Raw genomic sequence first — 6,366 nt, 5'->3', positions numbered from 1 at the left:
AATCTTCAGTTTCCTCTCTTTCAAATGGGTTCGACAATTCTTAATAGCCTGCAGTGATTTTGCAAATTACAAAGGTAAGATATGGGAAAGTGCCTAGGGCTAAACTTAGCACATAAAACTCATTAAAATGTTCTTTCCCCCTTGTTCTAGCCTTCCTGTAAGTTTTCCACACAATTACTCTCAAACTTCAAGTGATTATAATTTAGAGGCAGTTCTAATGTATATTTTTAAATGTCCCCCTCCCCAAACAAACACCTCATAAAGGCAAAAGTATTGGGCACAATTTTGAGTGTGATTCTATTGATTTAGTGGCCAACCAATTTAAATATATTTCCATTTATTTGACCTGGCTTAGAAAAAATGATCTACCTCTTGGATTATATTATTCTAAAGAATCTCTTTAGCTCTGATTTTTCTCTAATAACAATTTAGAAGCTATGGGGGTTGGAAGGGGGAGGAGTAACTAGATTTAAATGGATCTGTCCCTGGTGCTGAAAGTGAATAATGTACCTAAACTCTCCTGGTTTAGGTGCAACAGAAGGAAAGCTAGCTTAACTTAATGAAAAAAGCCTGAGTTGCACTTAGTTTGATATCAGGAAAGTGGAATTACTCAAGATTTCCCAAAACTTCAGGACCATCCCAAGGAAGGAGAGAAAGGGATCCTCTAGCAGCCCAGCCAAGTAATCAAAAGGCTATCCAAAAAAAAAAAAACCCTGACCTATAACATTATTAAAACATAGATATCTAGAACATTAGATAACAAAGATGTTCATAAAAGCAAGATGCTAATTCTAGGCTAAAGGTATTCTAAAACTAGAGACCAACCAGATATCATGCTTTTTTGAGACCCCACACCATTATTGTGAACTCTCCTTTGGTGTTTCACTTACTCAGGTTCATATTTCTTTAAGTTTATTTTGAGAGAGAGAGAGAGAGAGAGAGAGAGAGAATGAGTGGAGAAGGGGCAGAGAGAGAGAGGAAATCCCAAGCAGGCTCTGTATTGTCAGCGTGGAGCCTGACATGGGCTTGAATCCATGAACCGTGAGATCATGGCCTGAGTCAAAATCAAAAGTCAGATGCTTAACCGACCAAGCCACCCAGGTGCCTCATCAGGTTCATATTTTAATGCTCAGTATATTTATCCAAACCTATTAAACTAAAAATTCATTGAGAGCAGGAAATCCTTTGTTCAATTTCTCCTAGTTGTTGACTACAGTAGGAACCTAGTGATAATCCAAATAAAATTACTTAATCGACTTAAATTAATCAATATTGGTGTGCCAGTCAGAGAAAGCTTATTAGATATGTGAGCTATGATCTTAAGAGAACACTGAGGATGGAAGGATTTTGGAAGGTGAAGAGAAGGTAAGGCCATGCTTTCTGTTAGAAGAAAAAAGCAAAGCAGACTTGGACCTGGGTAAACACAAACGGACCCAGATACTGTGTTCCAAAATGTCTCTCCTTGAATCAATGCATGAAATAGCCTATCCCTCTCTTAGCCAGGAGTCCTATGTTTATTCAGGAAAATAATTCTGCATGACTTTTTTCCTATGTCATCAAAGACCACTTTTTTTAAATGTTTTATTTATTTTTGAGAGAGAGAAAGACAGAGACAGGTGTGAGCAGGAGAGGGGCAGAAAGAGAGGGAGACACAAAATTCAAAGCAGGCTCCAGGCTCTGAGCTGTCAGCACACAGCCCAACAAAGGGCTCAAACTCACAAACTGCGAGATCATGACCTGACCTGAAGTCAGACACTTAACCAACTGAGTCACGCAGGCACTCAGACCACTTTTTTAAAAGGCTCATGATGATACTGAGATCCTACTGAGTTGGAAAATCCTGAAAAATACAGATATCCAATTAGCACACTTTTGAATGGGGATCATCCACACATAGCGGTGTGACTCCTTATTTTAAGCAGCCTATTAGGACTTGCCACACGTGTTCTCTCTTCAACTGCAAGTTTAAACTATCTTCAGAAGACTCTCTTTGGGTAAAATATCAGGGAGTACAGTCTTGCTATGTATAAAACAGCTTCTTGGTCAAAATAGGACTGAGTCCCAGCAGATATTTCATGGGGACATCCCCATTCAAGGTAACAATGATGCTTGCCAGGGGACCTTCCCCACTCTAAAGGAAAACTCTTATTATACTTTGGCCTCCCCCACAGGTGTTTCCATTCTCCAAGAAATCTTACCTAGATCTTTCAGGATGACAGAAACATCTACCACTTAAAAAAATATCAGTGTTGGGGTACCTGGGTGGCTCAGTCGGTTAAGCGTCCGACTCGGCTCAGGTCATTGATCTCACGGTTCATGGGTTCGAGCCCCGCGTCAGGCTCTGTGCTGACAGCTAGCTCAGAGCCTGGAGCCTGCTTCGGATTCTGTGTCTCTCTCTCTGATCCTTCCCTGCTCACGCTGTCTCTATCTCTCTCTCAGAAATAAATAAAACATTAAAAAAGATCAGTGTTATTGAGACGGGAGTAACATAAAGTAATGATAAGCACACTGTCCTAAGTGCCACCCTAACTTGCAGCTGCCTATTCTTTGCATGATCTCACTAAGCATGGTGATTTCATAGTTAACATTGAACTGTTTAGACTTAAGATTATATGAATGGAAATATTTTGTTTCTCAGGCAAAATAAAATGGTGGTGTGATGATTGAAAGCTAATGTTCGACGCGCTTGCTACACAACAATAGCCCCTTGTTTCTAACCTTATCAAGCTGAATGAGCTTTTATTTTGGGTCCACACTCCCTCTACACCATGACTAATCCCTCTGGCATCTCTGAGCAAGACTGAGCTGAGACTTACTCCAAATGTAACAGATGATAGGAATCCCTTCCCAAATGAGAATGCTTCATTTATTTTATCAAGAAATTTGATCCCCGTGAAGGAATGCCCTTGTACCTTCCAATTTAACAAAAGTTAGAGAGTCATCTGTTAGGAGCAGTCTAAAATGTTGTGGTGGATATTTGACCCTAAGAAAATAGAGATGTAGGTGAGAGATTTATGTAAAGGATGTTCATGTCAGTATTATTTATAACAGTAAAACATTTTTTTAAAAGCCCGAAATTTCCAACAATAGAGTTTAAGTTAAATAAATTAAGTTTTAGCCATCTGATGGAATTCTATGCAGCCATTAAAATTTTCCGGGGGTGCCTGGATGGCTCAGTTACTGGTTAAGTGTCTGACTTCAGCTCAGGTCATAATCTCGTGGTCCATGAATTCGAGCCCTGCATCCGATTCTGTACTGACAGCTCAGAGCATGGAGCCTGCTTCAGATTCTGTGTCTCCCTCTCTCTCAGCCCCTCCCCAACTCATGCTCTGTCTCTGTCTCTCAAAAATAAATAAACGTTCAAGAGTCTCTCATGGACTCTTGAATGCTGAGAACAAAATGATGGCTGATGGGGTGGGGGGAGGGGGAAGGGGGTGATAGGCATGGAGGAGGGCACTTGTGGGGATGAGCACTGGGTCTTATATGGAAACCAACTTGACAATAAACTATTCATAAATAAATAAATACATAAATAAATAAATAAACGTTAAAAATTAATTTTAAAAATGTTCTGTGGCGGTATTGGTCAACATGAGAAAATGGTTACAATCTATATAATGGAAGAAAATGTTTACCAAACAGAATGTTTATTATAACTTTCAATTTTAGGAAAAAAAGAATATAAACATTTTACATACATTGCCTAAGCCCTCTTGCCAAAGACCACCAGGAACACACCAGCAGTTGAATGAATTGGGTTTATTTTTCTTTCAGAACATGTACCATGACAAGAACATGTACCATGGGGAACTGAGGAGCATCTCAATAAGAAGGACCTGGGCTTGTATTAAGTAATCTGGGGGAAGATTTAAGGCAGTGGGGCTTGCTGTGGATTGGATACTGTCAGGAAGCAGGGGTAGTTTCATGACTGGGTGTCTTAACAAATCTTTATCTAGGAGACAAGGTCAGACCAAAATTAAAGCTCCAATTTGTTTAAAAATAAAAAACATGATAATCACTCCTATTATCCAAGATAGGGGCATGTTTGATCATTTTGGGGATGTGGACAAGGTTCATGCTTCATCTATGTTCAGACATGATTATGGAGTGGTCCTAATTTTGTCTGGATCCATCACAGTTACACAATGACCTTACCCGACATTAGTGTTTTAGAGAATGGCTTTTATTCAAAAGGAAAACAATGAAACTTAGTTGGGAGCAACAGCGCAGCTCCTAGTGCCACCTAGTCCCAAATGATAATAACAGGCCAACTTCTGGATGGCAGGGACTGATTTTCTTTTTCACACATACACATATTCAAGAAAGACTAGAATTATGACAAGTATCATTAACTAGGTGTTTGTGATATACCAGGCACTGCTTTATGTGCCTTAGATCTTTTATTTATTCCTTACAGCGACTCTATGAGGTAGGTCTTATTAATCATTCCCATTTTCCAGAACAGGAAAGTATGGCATAAGGAGGTGAAGTTACTCACCCAATGTATCATAGTAAGTAGTGGAGCACGGATTAACTTAGTGGCTATGGAACCCACGGCCTGAACCTCTATATTGTGTTGTCTGTGTGTACAATAAATTAGCAACAGATGCTACCTCTGAAAGGTGGCGGGAGTAACAGGGATAGGGGTGTCATTTTCTTTCCTTCTTTTTCTAGTTCTTATTTTCTAAATCTTCTACAATTAATATGTATTAATTCTTCATCACAAAAAGGAGTAATTTATGAATGTACTCATGGAAACTCTATTTCCAAGGTCATTGCCCCAAATGCAAACCCAGGTCTTGGTGGTGGCAACCCTCCCTCCAACGTCTGAATCAAAAGAAGAAAAATCAAATCTGGACAAGGCAAGCCCCCCCCCCCCTTGCTCCAACTCAATTTAGGTAATGCTAATAGAATTTCCTGCAATAAAAAGTGGCAGGAAGATACTCTCCCAGGCCATTGGGGGTTTCTGAATTAAATGAGGGACCGCGGAAGTTGCCCCACATATACATGAAGATTAGGAACAGAGTAGGAAGGACTAGAAGCAAATTCCAGGGTCTCAAAGGAAAGGCCCTTTCTGAGTGGGAGGACAACACTCCCACCCCCGCCAGCTGAGCAAAGCTGGGTTTATCCCGCTCAAAGATTCGGCCCAGGCGCTGAGAAAGGGGGCATCTGCTCTGCACCCTGCGCGAGGGCCACCATTAAAAGACCAGAAATTCCAGGGACCAGAGCGAACCAAGGTTAGGAGGGAATCATTTGGAAGGACAAAGACTTCAGAATGAAAAGAGCTTCGCCAAAATGTTAAAGGCTCCCAAGGAGACCTGTCGGCGGCTGGTTTCCCTTCTCTCGCTTCTGCCACTGCGCTGGCATCAGGGCACATGAAACATCTCTGTTCGCTCCCCGCGCCAATGACTGACTTTAGGCCTCCTGAGAGGTGCCCACCCACCAGCTGCCGCCAGCTCAGCGGCAAAGAACTGGGCTCACAGTATTTGCCACTGCCACCGCACCCGCAACCCCGCCCTTTCTGCCTTTCCTTCTGCCCCAGCTGAGAGCCACGCAGGGCATCCACCCTGCCATTTAGCACCTTGGCGGCGCAGTGGTGGGTGGTTTCCCGAAACGTGTGCCCTCGCAGCCACTTGCGCTTGCCTTGCCAGTTGCAGGGGCACAAGTCAAAGAGGCTTTTCCCTCCGCGATCATCGTGAATCAGCAAAGCGCTGCAGAGCAGCGGCGTCTCCTCGAGCAGAAATTACGATGTTGGGGGAAGGGCACGAGTGGAGTGTTGCAGGGGAATTTCTAGCCGCTCCCAATGTGTCCCTCCTGGGGACGGCGGTACTGGGGTGGGGGTGGGGGTGTTGGCTGGAAGCTTATGGTTGAACCTAGGCGCCCGGGGGAGCCTTTGGAAAAAGAGATCGGTGTGGGGAATGAGCGACGGTGGGCAGAGAAAGTGGACTACAGTACAGCTGGGTAGAAGGACCTAGGGAGCAGTCAGAGCTGAGCGGGTGCGCCCCCGGGGTGGGCACCGCAGCAGTTGCAGGTGTTGCTGAGGGAATGTAGGAAGGAGGGTCTGGTGTGGGGGAAGGGAGGAGAGAAACCAAAAAAGGAGGATTTCCCAGCCCAAGACTTCCTGTTTCTAACATGCAAGTTCCCAAGTTCAGTTTGAGAAGTGGAGGGCCGCCTGGCACTGGGGAGTCTGGAATAGGAACATTAGGGGAACACCTCCCTGAATCGCGTTCTCCCACCCATCTCTCTCTCCCTCTGCTCTTCCCGCTCTTCCGCTTCCTCCTCCCCGTACTTCTCCTCTTCCTCTCCCTATTCCGCCTCCCTTCAGCTTCAGTATCCAAGTCCATGCTCAGTAGTGCGGGCTACACT

The sequence above is a fragment of the Hyaena hyaena genome, unplaced genomic scaffold (genome assembly GCF_003009895.1).
Source record: "Hyaena hyaena isolate Hyena2069 unplaced genomic scaffold, ASM300989v1 scaffold_1112, whole genome shotgun sequence".
Taxonomy (NCBI): Eukaryota; Metazoa; Chordata; class Mammalia; order Carnivora; family Hyaenidae; genus Hyaena; species Hyaena hyaena.
The sequence above is the reverse complement of the archived record's forward strand: the minus strand, read 5'-3'. Positions refer to the sequence as shown.